Here is an 18,478-nt window from a genome sequence, read left to right as displayed (position 1 = left end):
CATTATAGTGAAACGTGCAATTGTGCAGCACATAGTCCATTTCCGAATTTCCATAAATTCATATAAAAAATCAATTAGCGTGATAGAGAGCGACATTCAACGAGGGAAACTACACGTTCCAAACATAATACCCGTCCCGAGTTGCACCTATCTAGTAATATGAATTTCTCATTAAACTGCTGCAAATCTCTTTCTTCTTCCATCCCTGATATGAGTGTAGATCCCAGCCTACCTAATTCCTTTCGTGGCACATTTTAAGTGCCAAGGAAAATCTAATCCTTTCTCACAACTTTGATTCATATTTTGTCCCTCCCTTTACCTTTGAACAAAGGTATGGGTATCGTGGCTTCAGACACTTTTATTGCACCAACTAAGGCTTACCAGACCCTAGTTTTGTGACATAAACAATCAGAATCCACCACAGAGGGTCAGATCAGGTCCACAGATGCATTAAGCAAGATTTTGACTCCTGTATCTGAACAAAGCTCTCATAGTCAACCTTCATGTGCCATAATCAATAACATATCATAACATGCCTCTCTTCTCAGACAAACAAGCCAACTGCACTCCAAACAACGAATAGGCTTCAGCAAATAAAAGATTCCAATCAAATGCATCACATATTTAATGAAGGAGCAGAGATTAAGGCTAACTTAAAAGATCTTTTTAAACGACATACAGAACGGTCCGGCTCCATTTATCGAGGTGAATTTTGTCCATAGCAATTCAAATCCAAGGGATGGTTCAAACATGTTCATTTCTAAGATCTTCTCTTGCAAGGATTGTCAACGTGAATGTAGGCATTAGGACTTCCAAAAGCGTGAAGGTTAGTGTATCTCGGCGCTTTCCACGTTTTGCGTGCGCGCACTCTCTCCTCCCTCACATAAATACATTAATATACCATTATTAATACTGTACTGTAGTATTATTTAAACACGAAGCTATATATATATATATATATATATATATATATATATATATATATATATATATATATATATATATATATATATATTTACATACAGTGGAACCTCCACATCCGAACATATCTACATCAGAATTTTCCAACATCCGAAGTAAAATTCGAGCAAATTTTTTAATCTACACCCGAATTTTATTTCGACACACGAAGTAAGCAATTTTCGTCGTACCGGTTGTATCCGAACTTTTCGACACGCGAAGTACAATTCGAACACGTTCCTACTCTACACCCGAATTTTTTTTTCGACACCCGAAGTAAACAATACTCGTATGCGTAGTCGGTACTCATAGCGCCTGATGTGTTTTTTATTTCCGCCGATAGAAGGCAGCACTTCGACCTCGGAGGGACCCTCAATTAGCGCGGCTTGGGTCAGTCCTCTGTTCTCGTCGGCTTCTTGTGGTTGTGCCCTGTGCGTTCTGCTATTATTGTACTGTTTTAATCGTGATTTTTATGTGCATCCTTTTACGGTAATTTACGTAAAGTATGGGTCCTAAAAGGCTTAGTTTTGCAAGTGGTAGTGGTAGTGGTGAGAAAAGGAAGAAGGAAATGCTTTTTCTAAACATAAAGCAGGAAATTATTGAAAAACATGAGCGTGGCATCCGCGTGAGTGAACTTGCTAAACAGTATGGCCGTAATATGTCGACGATCTCGACAACCCTTAAACGGAAGGAAGCTATTAAAGCAGTGAAACCCTCTTAGGGGATCACCATTATTTCAAAACGCCGTAGCCCTATCATAGAAGAGATGGAACGACTTCTGCTAATCTGGATCAAGGACAGAGAGATTGTTGGCGACACCATCAACGAAACCGTCATCTGCGAGAAGGCGCACGCCATCTTCACGGACTTGAAGGAGGAGACCTCTGGGGGTGATGCTGGGAAGTTCAACCGAACCTTCCTCAGACGATTTCAAGGCACTCGTGGCTGGTTTGAGAAATTTAAGAAACAGTCCGGGATTCATTCAGTTGTTCGCCACGGAGAGGCTGCTAGTGCGGACACAAAGGCTGCAGCTGACTTTGTCAAGAACTTTGAAAGGATCGTGCTGGAAGAAGGCTACGTAGAGCAGCAAGTGTTCAATTGTGACGAAACCGGGTTGTTTTGGAAGAAGATGCCCAGTCGAATCTACATCACCGCCGAAGAGAAGAAATTGCCTGGGCATAAGCCAATGAAGGATCGGTTGACTTTTGCCCTATGTGCCAACGCTAGCGGGGACTTTAAAGTCAAGCCCTTACTGGTTTAAGATTCCGAGAACCCAAGGGCCTTTAAGGCACACAACGTCGATAAGGACCAGCTTCGTGATTTCTGGCGACCCAACTTGAAGGCCCTTCTGTGAAGAAGTATCTTCATGAACAGAAATTGCCTTTAAAGTGCCTGCTATGCCTTGACAATGCACCTGCTCACCCACCCGGACTTGAAGATGATATCTTCGATGAATTTAAGTTCATAAAGGTGCTGTATCTTCCACCGAATACCACCTCTATCCTCCAGCCCATGGACCAGCAAGTCATCTCTAATTTTAAAAAGCTGTACACCAAGCACTTATTTAAGCAGTGCTTTAATGTCACGCAAAGCACCATCTTAACTTTGCGTGAATTTTGGAGGAGCCACTTCAACATCGTGCACTGCTTGAAGATCATAGATCAGGCTTGGGTGGGATTAACTCGATGGACCCTCAATTCTGCCTGGAAGAAGCTGTGGCCTGATGCAGTTTCTCCCCGAGATTTCGAAGGTTTTGACCCCGAACCTGATCCCGTGGTGGGTGCAGCAGAAGACGTAGAGGAAATCGTCTCCCTTGGCAAGTCCATGGGTCTGGAGGTCGACGCAGATGACGTTACGGAACTCGTCACCGAACATCACGACGAACTTAAAACAGAGGAGCTCAAGGAACTCCGTGCTATGTCTGAGCACATGAGTGATGACGAGGAAGGGATCGAGAAGGTAGAACATGTATTAGGTTTGGCGCATATAAAAGAGGTGTTAGGAAAATATCAAGACGTGGTCGACTTCATCGACAAATACCACCCAAAAAAATTGCAGGTTTGTCGTGTAGTTGCGCAGTTCGATGATGTTTGCCTAACTCACTTTCAAAACATTCTGAAAAGCCGTACCAAGCAACTATCTATCGATATTTTCTTTAAAAAAACTACGAAGCGAACTTGTGATGAAGAGGATGGAAGTGATTCAAAGAAAACGGCAAAGAGTGAAGCGAAAGAAATTCAATCCATTTTAAGTGTAGAGAGTGAAAGTGATTAAAATCAATCATCAAAAAAAAAGAAAATGTAAAAAAATATAAAATAAAAAAATAAAAAAAAAATAAGCTAAGTTATGTTAAAGTTCACTTAGTGTAAGTTAGAATAAGTTACGGTAGTGTACATTTATCGTAGTTAACCTCTCTACCTCCTCGCCGCCCGTCCGTCTCCTCTCTGCGTAGCAAGACCAACAACACCTGCGCTGGAGTTTCTAAGGTAAAGTGACACTAAAAACCCGTTTCTTATTTATCATCTTTTGATAATTCTTCTTTTTTACATGTCTATTATCTAATTTAGTGTGCATTATTCTCATGGGAAATTATGTGTAGTAGTTTATTAAGAAGTTATCATAGGTTTTTGGGCTCAACCACGGATTAATCCTATTTCAATGTATTTTTATGGGAAAATTCGTTTCGACATCCGAACATTTTCTACATCCGAAGTCGGTTGTGGAACGGATTAAATTCGTATGTAGAGGTACCACTGTATATATATATATATATATATATATATATATATATATATATATATATATATATATATATATATATATATATATATATATGTGTATGCATGTATGTATGTAGGCATATATATATATATATATATATATATATATATATATATATACATATATATATATATATATATATATATATATATATATATATATATATACATATTATATATATATATATATATATATATATATATATATATATATATATATATATATATATATATATATATATATGTACATATATTATATATATGTATATATATATATATATATATATATATATATATATATATATATATATATATATATATATATATAGGTATATATAATTTATATATATATATATATATATATATATATATATATATATATATATATATATATATATATATATATATACACACATGTATATATATATATATATATATATATATATATATATATATATATATATATATATATATATATATATATATATATGTATATATCTTCATGTTTAAATAATACTACAGTACAGTATTAATAATGGTACTTGTGAATTGGTTGGGATTTTTACTAACTATAATTAAGTGCAGGGAACAATTGTTCTTCCTTAATCAGGTCTGTTTCTGATTAACAAAGGCATTCCCCGAATTGTTCTTTATTCTTGGATTCTACTTTATATTCTGACAAGATTAATGTCAATATCAGTCCCATTTAACTGGATGCATTTTGCTACATTAACATCAGTTTTACAGAAACCCTCCAAACAAACTATTGGAGTCAGACTGTTCCATCACCCTTACATAATTCCATCCCTTCCAGAACTCAAGGTATTCAAGAGTTATAAAAGTTTTTGTACGGCAAGAATAAGAAACCCATATCTAGAAAGGGCTCGTGACATCAAAGGTGGAGACAATTACTAACTTGATGAGTCATTCCCCATAGGAGAAAGATTGCATACTTCAACCAAAATTGGGAAAACCTTTGTCAAGAAAAATGGGTTCCTTTACTGATAAAGGAAGGATATACAGTATTTCTCTACTTTCCAAACCTCCATTACCTACAGTAATTATTCTGTTGTCAAGTTACTTGAAACAATCCATAAAAATACCAAGTTTTGGTAGTGAAATTTAACAAAATCCTACAGAAACAAGTTATAAAAGTTTTGGACCAAACCCCCAAGGTTTTTACAATAAAAATTTTCTTGTGCCAAAGTCTTCATGACTGGAGACCATTTTTTGGATGCAATAAAAGTAAAAATTAGGCTTATAACTTATTGCTTTTCCAGCTACAGTTATAGATTAGCTTGTAATAATAATAATAATGATAATAATAATGATAATACTAAAAATAATAAAAATGATAACAATAATAATAAAAATAACAATAATAATAATAATAATAATAATAATAATAATAATAATAATAATAATAATATTAACCATCTTTATTGCCTGCCCGGGAGATTTCTCTGGTTGTAAACGTTCAGGATCTATCCTTGATATTCAATGTTTACCAGGGAGGGCAGGGAGAAACCTTGGATCCTCTTCATCTGTCAGGACAATGGAATACTCAGTTTCAGCTAAACAGTACTTGAAATATTTCCATCCAAGAAACAGCTGTGTCTTTCATAAAGGCACACAGAGACTGTTCAAAATAGCCAAAGATTACTGTTTTGTTCAGAGATGAAGAGGATTTGACTTCTACCAAAATTCATTTGAAGGAAATGGAATGTTCTAGTTGATCATCTGAGCAGGAAGTGACAAGTTCTTCCCAACGAATGGTTGCTTCATCAACTAGTATATTAGGAAACTTGGAACTGGTAAGGAATACCCAACATTAAGACATGTTTGCTACCCCTCTCAACAGGAAAACAGAACCATTCTGTTCCACAGTTCAAGATCCAATGGCCTGGGAGATGGATGCCATGTTACAAGAATGGTTAGATCTATTTTCTTATGTCTTTCGTCCAATATCATTGATTCAATCCGTAATAATGACTGACAGACCCTTTTGAACTTTAAGGGAATGATTCATGGACCTGTGGCCTCTACTGTCTGTGTCCAGAAGGTTACCTTACAGGAAAAATCTTCTCAAACATTCTTTAACAAAAGTATTTCACCAAAACCCTCACGTGCTTCAGCTAATTGCATGAGGACTATCCACCATATCCTCTGAGAGAAGGGATTTTCACATGCCTCTCAATTTTCTAATTCAGTATTGACAGGAAGTCTAACAGTAATTTGTACCAAAGACATCAGAACATGAACCACTGGAAAAGCATTTTCTGACAAGACCCTCTTCCTAGTAGCTTTGGCTTCAGTCAAATGCTAATATTAGTGAACAGCAGTCACTCTCAAAGCATGTGAGATTTGTTGTGGGTAAAAGGGTTTTATCACTTTTTCTAAGCTTAGAGCTAAATAATATCCTGATCTTAACTCTTAAAAGTAAATAAGATATTCAAAAGATAGGGTTCTATGTTTGTTCAAAGTATTGAAAGCTTGAGTAGAACAAAACCCATTTGGGGAATTAATGAATTGTCCTCTTTCTAGGAATGTTGTCGTTCCTTAGTAAAGGCCAAGTTACTCAAGTTCATCAATGGTTACATGCATGGTATATTTTACCTCTAAATGTTAGAACACAATGTTGTGTGTGCGTGTGCCTATCTTAATTTCTTTAATAAAAAAAAAAATCATTTGAAAAGCAATTAGCAGCAGGTCATTGACATACCTAATATTTCTAAAAAGAAGTTTGGATAACTCTTAAAAATTGTTGGACTTTAGGTCCTCTAGACTAAGCAGGAAATGTTTCCACTCAATCTAAATAAATATTATTTTCTCTATGTAAATATTTTATAGGTTAATTTAGTGTCTATATTTTTCTTAGGTCTTGGAAATTTGTAGTGTTTTGGTAGGAGCTTTGAATCTATAGGTAAGGGATACACATGTTATTTGGTTGGCTTATGCAAAGGGAATCCAAAAGTGTTATCAATTCATATGAGTAAGAACTTTTCTTAATGAAAAGTGGAGCAGGGAATATTGATCAAAGGTTTGTAAGAGGAGATATACCAGGTTGTTTAAAATCTTTTAATCTTAAAACTGATTAATAGATATCTTCTTATTTACCTCTGATCCACCCACCTTGTAAAAAGTGTGGTCGTCTGCACAGTGACTTGATGGTACGAGTCATCAAAATACAAATAAATAGAATTTCAATATTAAAACTTATTAGTTCAATATTTATCTGAGAGTCACTTATTTTCTGCCCCCTCCCCACTTTTAGTGGTTTCATAAGATTGTAAGAACTGTAAAGGTCTTCCAAATTATCAAAGAAATTTACAGAAGTGATAATGAAAATTAATATGAACCAAAATATTATTTTGGAAGATTTAACATAAACTAAACTGCTATTTTGGAAGATAGATATAAACAAACTACTGTATTATTTTGGAAGACTAAAATAAGCCAAACTTATTTTTGAAGATTGAAATAAACCAAACTATTAGTTTTGAAGATTTAATTAACCAACCTATCAATTCTAAGGATTGAAATAAACCAAACTATTATTTTTAATGATTTAAATAAATGAAACTATCATTTATGAGGATAGAAATAAACCAAGGGGAGAAATAAAGCTATTATTTTGGAAAAAATAAACCAAAACTAATTTCGGAGGAAATAATCAAAACCGAAGTATTATTTTCAAGGACTGGAATAAACCCTTCTTTCAAGTCCAAAATAACAGGTGCAAAGCTCGATACAAAACTATCTTTGAAAATTTAGATTTTCAGATAATTATGGCAGTCATTTTTAGACATGAGCACATGACCCAGATGTATAATAAAACTGGTTTAGCTACTCTTTAGCTGCATGCAAAGCTTGCGGTGTTATGAAAAAAAAATAGATTTGATTCTAAAATCTCATAGACTGTTAGTAAGCACTCATGAGTATCCTAATAAAATAGATGCCCTAAAACCCAAAATGCATGCTGGTCATATGGCATCTAATCTCACGTCATGTTCTCTACTGATGGCATCCTGTATGAAAATAATACCTATGACCATGCAAAATGACAAGCTTTAATTGTGGTATCAACAGTCACACAAAATAAATATTTAAATTATTGGGATATAGAAATCTTTTAAAATATATGTTGCCATCATGTGAATGAGAGAGAGAGAGAGAGAGAGAGAGAGAGAGAGAGAGAGAGAGAGAGAGAGAGAGAGAGAGAGATTTCTGTGTAAATCTGGTGATCTAATCAATCATTATCTATTGTTACATTTCTAAAATATGAAAGATTCTGCTCTCTTCCATGCGTCTGATGGTTGTTTTTCTTGGTTAAAGAAGTAAAGTATGTTTATAATTAATGGAGTTGCAAAGTGATAAAATTTTTATTTCCTCAGTCCATGTAGTAGGAAGTGAAATTTCTACCACTTGTGTTATCTTGGTTTATTTGGCAACATTTCCACAGCTTTGTCAGTTTCAGTTACTTGAGTTAAAACTGAATTTCATTGATATCACCTATTTCTATACTCAATTGATGTTTATATTGCTTCTCTCTGAAAGCTCGGTTTTTATTGATGATTACCCATAAACTAAAAAGTTGCCTGTTTTCTTTCCTTTCAATTATAATACGCCTCTGGTAAAGTAATGCAACAAGTTAGCGGTTCATGGTAATAACCAATGTCTTAGGCAAGCCCTACTGTACTATCCTTGCCTTCATTCTCGAAGTCGAAACGATTCCCTATCCAATACCTGTACAAGTCATTGGGGAGGAGGATTGGTATGTATATGAACATCAGGCGAGTATAGGAAAAACACATTATATTATCAAAATTCTGCTTACTGTATTTCTGAGTCCTCCCTTAATGTTTATATCGCTGACTCCCACACTAATGTAGGTGGGTCACCAGTTAAAAGCAAAAGATGGGTCATTTATAGTTTTTACAATAAAAATAGTTAACATTCTCGACTCGCCTGTATTATTATTATTATTACTAGCCAAGCTACAACCCTAGTTGGAAAAGCAAGATGCTATAAGCCCAAGGGCTCCAATAGGGAAAAATAGCCCAGTGAGGAAAGGAAATAAGGAAAAAAATAAATGATGAGAACAAATTAACAATAAATCATTCTAAAAACAGTAACAACGTCAAAACAGATATGTCCTCTATAAACTATTAACGCCAAAAACAGATATGTCATATATAAACTATAAAAAGACTCATGTCAGCCTGGTCAACATAAAAACATTTGCTCCAACTTTGAACTTATGAAGTTCTACTGATTTACCCGATTAGGAAGATCATTCCACAACTTGGATGTTAACAAAAAAGCTCAAGCTCAATGAAGGTAAAAGTGAATGTATTATTTTTGGAAATGAAAAAGATAAAAAAAAGAATCGAATGCTTCCAAAGAATTGAAATAGGTCAATCGATCATTGACCTAAAGAAATCTGTCAGAAATCTTGGAGTAATCATGGATGATAGATTGACAATGAATGAACATATAAATAATATGGTAAGAAATTGTAACTATCATATTAGGAACATAGCATTTATTAGTAAATACTTAGATGAAAAATCTATGGCCATACTCATTAATCACCACATATTTTCAAGAATTTATTACTGCAACTCACTGTTCTATGGCTTACCAAATTATAAGCTGAAGAAAATTCAGAGAATATAAAACAGAGCCGCTAGATTAATAAAAGGACTACACAATAGGGAAAGAGTTACCCCTGCACTAATTAAATTACACTGGCTGCCAGTAAAGGCGAGAATTGAATACAAGCTACTCTTACTAACGTATAAGATACTGAACCAAAATGAACCCAAATATCTAAAACAATGCCTGAACAAACTAGAACTAGAAACAAATGTTAACATAAGACACATGAGTGACAAACATAGGCTATCTGAACCAAGAAAAAATAGTAAATTTGGTGAAAGGGCTTTTAGCTACTGTGCGCCTAGACATTTTAATAAACTGCCAACTGAAATGAAGGACCTTAAGGGAGCAATTGAATTTAAGAAGAAACTAAAGACATTACTTTTCACAAGATCATATGATTTGGAAGATGCTACAATCAAAGAATTGTATAAGTTATAATGAAAATGTTTCGTTAGATGATTGATATGGGCCCGCCCGAGAAGTAGTTCACTCGACTTCAGTGGAGGGTTGGATTTAAACCCCCCCCCCCCCCCCCCGACCAAAAAAAAAAAAAAAAAAAAAAAACTTGGTAACAGCTGGAATAAAACTTCTAGAATACTGTGTAGTATTGAGCCTCATGATGGAGAAGGCCTGGCTATTAGAATTAACTGCCTGCATAGTATTACGAACAGGATGGAATTGTCCAGGGAGATCTGAATGTATAGGATGGTTAGAGTTATGAAACATCTTATGCAACATGCATAATGAACTAATTGAACGACGGTGCCAAAGATTAATATCTAGATCAGGAATAAGAAATTTAATAGACCGTAAGTTTCTGTCCAACAAATTAAGATGAGAATCAGCAGCTGAACCCCAGACAGGAGAACAATACTCAAAACAAGGTAGAATGAAGGAATTAAAACACTTCTTTAGAATAGATTGATCACCGAAAATCTTAAAAGACTTTCTCTAGATTACTGTATGTATAACAAACGTTCATGTCTGATCACTAAAAAAATTCAATAGAAAGGAATATTCTAGTAGTTTGTGGTTGAATCTAGCTTATTTGTTTTGATACTTTTGAATTCACTGTCCATGAATGTGGTGGTTTTGCTGTCTGAATCATATTTCTACGTGATTTAGAAGTTGTGATATTGACGAAAACCTATTTTTATAGGAGCCATTTTGTAAAATCTAAGATGACTACTATATAAGTATCAGAGCAAAGGGAAACATCGTTTTCTGATTGCTAATACAGTACAGAAAAGTTTCCAAATATGTCTAGTTTTGATACTCTCCACAAAAATCCAGCAAAATTACATAGTGAACCTAAGAAGCAAAAATCAATTGAAACCAAGAATGTTAACAGACAACATTGCCAGCAACTACTATAAGACCTAAAGTCTAGCAATAATGATAACCAAACTAGGATTCATTAAAATGTTAAAGAATACTGAATTCATACGCCACTGAGCAACCCACTAAACCCTTTCCAAAGACACATTTCCGCAAAAATTAAGCAAAGTAGTTGCATTTCCAATATAAAAAACCTCAACATTCAAGGATTTCATTAGAATTGGCTCCAATTCTTTGTGAGCCTCCATGACGACCATAAAATCCCTTTGTTTCTGAAAAAAAAGTGTTCAAAATGGGAATACTGTGCCAGCATTGCCCTGCTGTTTGTAGAAATTATGAACGTGTTTATCTCCTGCCAAATCATGGTAAATGGTAGAAATGTGTTAAAATCCAGATTTGACCAGTATGGAAGGATGATGCCCTGTTATAATAACAGGGCATCATTCTTCCATACTAAGGGATGTGGAACTAGATATTAGGATCCAGGCTATCAACTCTGCCTTCTGCCTGACAGTGAAGTTATCTGAAAGTGTGGCTTGGATTGCAGAGAGAGAGGTAAGGGTTTTGCAGCATAAGGATCTAACCTAAATAAAGAACTTGAGACTGAGAGGATCTCAAATCTGTTATGCACTGTTCCTTACTAAATGGAACACTAGAACCTCTAGACCTGACTTTGGTCAGGTTAGGGTTTAAAATTGGCCAGGGTAGTTAGGAATTACAAAGACGCGCTGGCCTTCTTAGATTTTACAAAAGTAGCTAAAGAATTTAAGAGCTTTTGAATCTCATCACTACCAAAATCAGATTTAAGTGCTTATTGGAGTTGAGTGCTGGTGTATTGTCAAAGTCATCATCCCCACTATAATCAGCCAAGTCTTCTTTGGATTTTCCCCTGAACAGAAAGCAAGTTTCCTTTTGCACTTTGAACCTTTAATTTGGTCTGCAACCATAGAAATTTACTCTTCCCTATGAGGAACAGTGAGTTCTTAGCACAAATCAAAACGGTTATCTAAATACCAATACCGTCCCCAGCACAGGCCGCCAAGAATGCGGATCATGATCAACCAAAAACAAATCCCTTGAACAATCTATGTAGTAGTTACTGACAAATTCAGAAAACATCTCTAAAATCACTAAAAATAACAAAATCTGAACAATCTGGGGCTAGGAGCTTGTCAGTCAGCTAACACCAATGCAGAGACTGGAGACAAAGATAGTATGGCTTGCCTGAGCAATAGGTAGCAGGTTGGCCAGGGAACTACTATGCATTTCAGGTAAATAATTGTGTGTTTTTCTTTAATATCTGCCATACTAATTACTTGATCAGAATGTTACTTTGACACAGCACCCTATTGACCTCCCCCTAATTTTTGATACTTTAATGCACCAGCAAATCTCGTTAATTAAGGCATCTACTCTTGTCATGGTAAAGCCCAAGTCACGTGAATCGGGTAAGTAGGTGAAGCAGTTCGAATGCGTACACTCCCCCGTCCCTCCCCTCTCCTTTCCTCCCTCTGTCTAGACCCTCCTCCTATCCCTCCAGTAACCCCCTCTCCTAGTCTCTCCGGTGTCGCTTACTCTACCTTTTCTGTAACCTGTTATATTTGTTAATAACTGATAGAATTGATATGTTGGATCCTTGTTATAATTCTTATTAACATTTCATGATATTCTTGTATTTCGTCAGGGTGTATAAGAGTTTATAGCCTTTAGCCTATGTATCCAACTTGATGAACCTGCCCTGAGGGCTTCTTTTAACTGTGTTTACATTATGAAACACGCATTTTCCAAAGGCAGGATTGATGGGCTTTATTCTCCTTGAAAGGCTTGTGTGGAATAAACACAAGCTGTAGAATACAAACAGAATTAAACTGTGGCACAAATGATTATAGTATTTAAAACCATGATGAAAAATCTACAAACTACATAATTTATTGGATTGATATTTCACAATCACACTCACACACACACGCGCGCACATTATATATATATATATATATATATATATATATATATATATATATATATATATATATATATATATATATATATATATATATATATGTGTGTGTGTGTGTGTGTGTGTGTGTGTATATATAAGGAGTAAGTTATAAGGTAAATATTAGGATTTACTTATTCATTAACATGCTTGTGTTTCTTATGCCACATTGTGTCATTATGTGTCCAACAAACCTGAAGTTTCTCCTACCTGTTAAGATTAATCCTTAATTTATTGTTAGCTTGTTCCTTTCTGCATATGGAATGGAAACGTAATGCAAATACATTTCTGATTTTACTGGGGCAAATTAACATGCCAGTCATGAATATGATGGGAAAACCTCCTCAGTAAAACAAACACTGAGACAACAAACTGCTTAGGCACAAGCCATAGCAGATACCCAAATTATGATTGCAGATACCCAAATTATGATTGTTAATGGTAAAGTGAGCAAATACACCGTAAAATTTTTCGATCAACTTATATAACACTTGATTACCTTTACTCTACCTTTCAAGGGGGGGGGGGGTTAAACCCCATCAATCCTGCCTTTGGTAAACGTTTTTCATTATTTTTACACACTTGAAGGAAGCTCTCAGGGCAGATTCATCAAGTCGGATGAAATGCAACAATATCATGAAATGTTAATAAGAATTATAACAAGGATCCAACATATCAATTCTATCAGTTATTAACAAATATAACAGGTTACAGAAAAGGTAGAGTAAGCGACACCGGAGAGACTAGGAGAGGGGGTTACTGGAGGGATAGGAGGAGGGTCTAGACAGAGGGGGGAAAGGAGAGGGGAGGGACGGGGGAGTGTACGCATTCGAACTGCTTCACCTACTTATCCGATTCACGTGACTGAATGATTGATTGATTTAAAGTTTACAGGCATCCTGACTGATTCATGTGACTTGGGCTTTATTATGACAAGAGTAAATGCCTTAATTAACGAGATTTGCCGGTGCATTAAAGTATAAAAAAATAGGGGGAGGTCTATAGAGTGCTGCGTCAAAGTACCATTCCGATCAAGTAATTAGTATGGTAGATATTAAAGAAAAACACACTATTTTTTGCCTGAAATGCATAGTAGCCACACGTTGAGATACTACCACTAGAGAGTTATTGTGTCCTTTGGCCATAGAGTACTACATTGAATCCCTCTCTCTATTTACGGATCATTTTGCCTTTGCCTACACGTACACCAAATAGTCTGACCTATTCTTTCCATATTTTCCTCTTTCCTCATACACCTGGCAAAACTGAGATTACCAAATAATTCTTCTTTGCTCAAGAGGGTTAACTACAGCAATGTAATTGTTCAGTAACTAATTTCCTCTTGGTAAGGGCAGAAGAGACTCTTAACTATGGTAAGCAGCTCTTCTAGGAGAAGGATACTCCAAAATCTTACTAATGTTCTCTACTCAAGGGTGGTGCCGTAGCCACTGTAATATGGCCTTCCATTGTCTTGGATTAGAGTTCTCTTTCTTGAGGGTACAATTAAGCATGCTGTTCTATCTTATTTCTCTTCCTCTTATTTTTTTGAAGTTTCTATAGTTTATATACGAAAGATCTAATTCAATGTTATTACTGTTCTTACAATATTTTATCTTGATTGTTTATTACTTCTCTTGTAGTTTATTAATTTCCTTGTTTCCTTTCCTCACTGGCCTATTTTCCCTGCTAGAGCCCTTGGCCTTATAGCATCTAGCTTTTCTACTAGGGTTATAGCTTAACTTGTAACAACAACAACAACAACAACAACAACAATAATAATAATAATAATAATAATAATATAATAATTGCCGTTAACTACTAGATTGCCTCATTATAGTACTTTACTAGAGGCAAAAGTCTATTGAAAGGAAAGAAAACTAGAAATACTTTAGTAATAGGGGTAAAAGTATACAAAATAGAGCTTTAGATATAAGCAATATAAACATCAGGGGATGTTCACAAAAATAATTCCAATAGCTCAGCCATTCTGAGGTTCTTTAGCAAAATATTTCAAACATTAATATCCAGTTCCAAGCTAATTCACTGTTAATCTGTACATGGCAGTTATCACACTAAAAATAGAAAAAATAAAAAAGCAAGACGAATCGAATCATCTAATTCTTATAGGGCTGGACCAAAGGTTTTGTAATTATGAATTAATAGTATATTAGCTGTACCCTAAACAAAACTTGATGCTGATCTGCCATTGGCAAATACAAAATATTAATGATTACCGTATGAAACCATTTCAAGCAGGGATGTGTCCATTACTTGCCATTCACTATTGGTTAAAATTATTACTCCATAATATAAATGTTACAGATAACGCAGTACTAAATTCTCTAAATATTTGAATTGGGTCATGTGGGATAGCCCACAAGCACAGTACCCATGTATTGTATCGAATGAATAAGCCTAATTCTTAGACACAATAAACAACATTCATCAAATTTGCTTCATGAGCCAGATATAACAATCCTTTTTTTCCTACGTAAACTCTTTCAAATTGTATTCAAACAGAAAGGCAAAATTCTGCTTATGTAACATATTAAATCACAGTATTTAGGCAGGTATTGAACTTTCTTTTTGACTTTCAACTAAATTTATCTAGTGGTGGTAACCACAGTCAGGAAGCAATTAAATCATCACAATACAGTATCTAATTGGGAACTTAAAAAAATCAATTAGGTCTACTTCAAATTACTGTAAATAAATAAAAAAAAAAGCTTTGAAAACCTACATAACCTACAACACACACGCACAACAAAAATTGTTAAATGTAAGCACAAAGGTTAACGCGCCACAAATAAAATCAAGCAGACAAAACTTCAAAGTAAAGGTAAACTTACATATATATATATACTCCACATATTCAACACCAACTTCCAGTATCCAGTGAACATATTCATCAAGATTTATAAGCTATATGAATATTAACTAAGTTAAGAACAATCCGAAAATGACCGACTTTAGTGTAGCGATGTAGTCATCAAAAGATGCTTAATGCATGGAAAGTGGAAGGAAGGAAGCACAGATATCACTGAAAAGAGAGTAATTCAAATTACAGTATCTACTAAAGAATAAAAATTTCACGACAAAATGCAGAATTCAAACAGTACAGTTTTTTTTAACTGGTTTCCCGAGTATTTTGATAGCCCAAATAAGCCATTTTTTTATATTCTTTATTTTTCTTTTTGATTCGCTAATCACAACCAGTCTGATAACTCCGGCAAAATGAATCCATAATATTTGCCTTCCTTGACAGAACTCTTTAAGCAGCCAATGGGAGTTTTTCCTAGGTAAACACTTTGCCACTATGCTTTTAAGGGACATAAGTTCAGTATACCACCTGCTTTTACTGTATACACTATCTGTCTAATTCAGATACATTCTACTCATGACGAACAAATATACCTGCATTACCGTATCTTGTGTTTAACGCTTATTGGTTTTGCAGGCAGAAATAAATACAGAATCTACTGCTCAATTTTTTACCTGTTGTATATGAATTTCTATAACAACCACCACCTCTTTCTCTACTCCCTCACACTTAAAATTAGCCATGATTTTAATATTTCTTATTATTGACAAGGTAAGGAGATCGCAATCTATCTTACAATTTCCTTAAAATGTAGGACCTAATAGTTCTTTTTATAACAGTGGGGAACACTTTCCAATGAGAAAGTATTCAAATTGGCTTCTTTCCCTTTTTTCTATCTCATTACTACAAATTCATATAGAGTGAAAGGGAATCCAGCTGAAATAAAGTTTTCTGTTGACAGGAAATTGAAAAGACCCACTACTCAGCTTTCTGAGCTAATGAGGGGAGGCTATAAAAATTTGTGTTGAATGTACTCTTATAATTAAGAGTACAGCAAACGCTTTTCTATTTTTTGTTTCAGAGACAAGTTCTAAAGCTTCAACCAAAGCTGTCTCCTTTGCAGGAATTACAGAGGCAGTTACGTTACTTAGCTTTGAGCCCTTGGGAAATACCTTTACATTATCTTTACGAACAGCATAATGTTTATTGGAATTTGGAATTGACATTTATCGTAGGGTTTTTCGTTTTGAATAATTTTAGGCTTTTTGATATTTGAGGAATGGACCAGGGTTCAACACAAGAATGTTTGATTTAAAGAAATGTTAACCTTATAGTTATACAATTTGAAAAGTGTTGGTCAATTAAATATCAAAGAAGGGATTACCAGGAGAAGATTTATAAGAGGTAATTCCTAAATATCAACATACTATATTCTCTCAACAGAGAAGACAGACAGTACTACATTGGATTCTTCTTTCTGGTTACGGTTAATTTTCACTTTGCCTACACATACACCGAATAGTCTGGCCTATTCTTTACATATTCTCCTCTGTCCTCATACATATGACAACACTGGGATTACAAAACAATTCTTCTTCACCCAAGGGGTTACTGCACTATCATTGTTCAGTGGCCACTATCCTCTGGTATGGGTAGAAGAGACTCTTTAGCTATGGTAAGCATTTCTTCTAGGAGAAAGACACTCCAAAATCAAACCAGTCTTGGGTTGTGCCATAGTCTCTGTACCATGGTCTTCCACTGTCTTGGGTTATAGTTCTCTTGCTTGAGGGTACACGTGGGCACAATATTCTATCTTTTTTCTCTTCCTCTTGTTTTGTTAAAGTTTTTATAGTTTACATAGGAGATATTCATTTCAGTGTTACTGTTCTTAAAACATTTTATTATCTTTGTTTCCTTTCCTCACTGGGCTATTTTCCTTGTTGGAGCCCCTAGGCTTATAGCATCCTCGCTTTTCTAACTAGGGTTGTAGCTCAGCAATAATAATAATAATAATAATAATAATAATAATAATAATAATAACAGGCAAGGTTTTAAATGCACCCGAAAATGTTCTAGATACCCTTGAAGTGTGTAAAACACAAAGTTCTCCCTATACAGTTTTACATACAAAATATACCTGGCAACATACTCAGATTTTGATCTGTCAAACATATTTTATATTAACCTGTAGCCTACCCTATTCATATAAAGTTTATTTTGATGGTGAATATTCTGTGGTTGATCATTCGGTTGCTTAATCTAAGCACATTAAAGAATCTAATCATACCATACAAACTTCTATTCCTTCTGTTTCCCTCCCTTTATCTGTAAACAAAGGAAAAGTTACTTGGTTACAATATCTTTTTGGGCTCAAGCCATGTCGTCCTGATGGAAGGTTCCTATAGGTAGCTTTCTAAGGGATATTTTCCTACAGTGATATTCCCAGAGAATTAACCTTTAGGTCTCCAGAATTCCAACTCCTGGCACGAATATCCTTAAAATTTCTCTTAAGGAAATCCCATAATATCAGGGGACGTATATCTTGATACGACACATAGCAATCTTCACCCCGAAAAGCGTTTTCGTTTCGAGGGGGAAGAGTGGCAAAAATAGAAGGGGAGCCGTTATCAAGGTTACCCTTCCTCCCGTACTACTACAAGTATCTAGATGGCGCTGTATCCAAGATGGCGCTCATTCCTATTTTTGTAGCGATTTCGCACGGTGGTGTTACCTTTTGATCTACCGTCTTTGATCGCTTTTGTGAGGATTTATTATGCAATTTCCAGCTTCTTTTGCCTCTGGAAAGTTGATTATTTATTCTTTACAGTGTATAATTTTTAGCTCCTGCTTCACAGTGAAATTAGAGTAATTTACTGTGTTAAGGAGCTAGGCCTGTCACCGGAGGCCCCATGGGCGCTG

At 35.0% G+C, this 18,478-nt stretch overlaps 1 protein-coding gene across 7 annotated transcripts in view; it reads right to left on the bottom strand.

Moving 5' to 3' along the window:
• LOC137641331 (plasminogen receptor (KT)) overlaps positions 1-18,478 on the bottom strand; it is a 565,134-nt gene that overhangs the window by 99,240 nt on the left and 447,416 nt on the right. Inside the window, exon 6 of one of the 7 annotated variants that reach the window (XR_011044482.1) lies at positions 15,588-15,778. The exons of the other annotated variants lie outside the window; for them this stretch is intronic. The gene's annotated coding sequence lies outside the window, so the exon portion shown is untranslated. The remainder of the gene's footprint in view (positions 1-15,587; positions 15,779-18,478) is intronic. 7 annotated transcript variants of the gene reach the window in all.

This window comes from Palaemon carinicauda, chromosome 5 (assembly GCF_036898095.1).
Source record: "Palaemon carinicauda isolate YSFRI2023 chromosome 5, ASM3689809v2, whole genome shotgun sequence".
In the NCBI taxonomy this organism is placed as follows: Eukaryota; Metazoa; Arthropoda; class Malacostraca; order Decapoda; family Palaemonidae; genus Palaemon; species Palaemon carinicauda.
Note: the sequence above shows the minus strand (reverse complement) of the source record. Positions and strands in the feature narration are given on the sequence as shown.